The following is an 854-nucleotide window of genomic DNA, read 5'->3' as shown; positions in this document are numbered from 1 at the left end:
CCTCTCGGTGTCCCCAAATCCCCCCGTGTCCCGTGCGCCCCATCCCTCTTGTTTGCTGCCCCAGGCACACAATGGATTCCCTTGGGATCACTGGGAGAGGGACACCATGCCCTGGGGTGCTGGGGAAACTCCCCCCCGTGTCCCTTTGACCCTCTCCCCTCTGTCCCATGAACCCCCTGTGTCTCCCCAGTGATCCCATGTGCCCCAGTGTGTCCCCCCATCCCTCTCCCCTCTGCTCCAGTCACACATCAGATTCTGGATCTTGGGGGGGGGGCACCCAGCCATGCTGGGAGGGGAGGACTGTTGGGGGCCCCCCCTGTGTCCCCCTGATCCCTCCCATGTCTTCCCCAGTGCCCCCAACCCCTTCCCATGCCTCCAATTCCTTCCCCTGTGCCTCAGGGATCCCAGGGGGGAGGAACACCCAGACCTGCTGGGGGGGGGTGTTGGGGACCCCCTGTGTCCCCATGTCTCCCTGTTCTGTCCCCCCAGTGTCCCCAACCCCCCTGTGCCTCCCCCATCCCAGGGACACACCAGATACCCCCGGGATCACTGTGGGGGGGACACCCCCCCTGCTGCGGAGTGAAGGGTGTTGGGGTCACAGCAGTGATCCCCCCCCAGGGAGCGGTGCGGGAGCTGCACCAGTGGATGGTGAAGCACTTCAGGGAGCACCCGCTGTTCGAGGAGGTGCCACTGGCCCAGCTGGTGAGGGGGCACTGGGAGCCAACTGGGAGCATTGGGAGCTCACTGGAAGCACTGAGGGAACTCGGAGCTGACTGGGAGCACTGGGGGCACTAGGAGCAGGGGGGGCACTGCAAGCACTGGAAAGCTCACTGTGAGCACTGGGGGTACTGGGA

The sequence above is a fragment of the Chaetura pelagica genome, unplaced genomic scaffold, assembly GCF_000747805.2.
Source record: "Chaetura pelagica isolate M959 unplaced genomic scaffold, ChaPel_1.0 scaffold2488, whole genome shotgun sequence".
NCBI lineage: Eukaryota > Metazoa > Chordata > Aves > Apodiformes > Apodidae > Chaetura > Chaetura pelagica.
Note: the sequence above shows the minus strand (reverse complement) of the source record.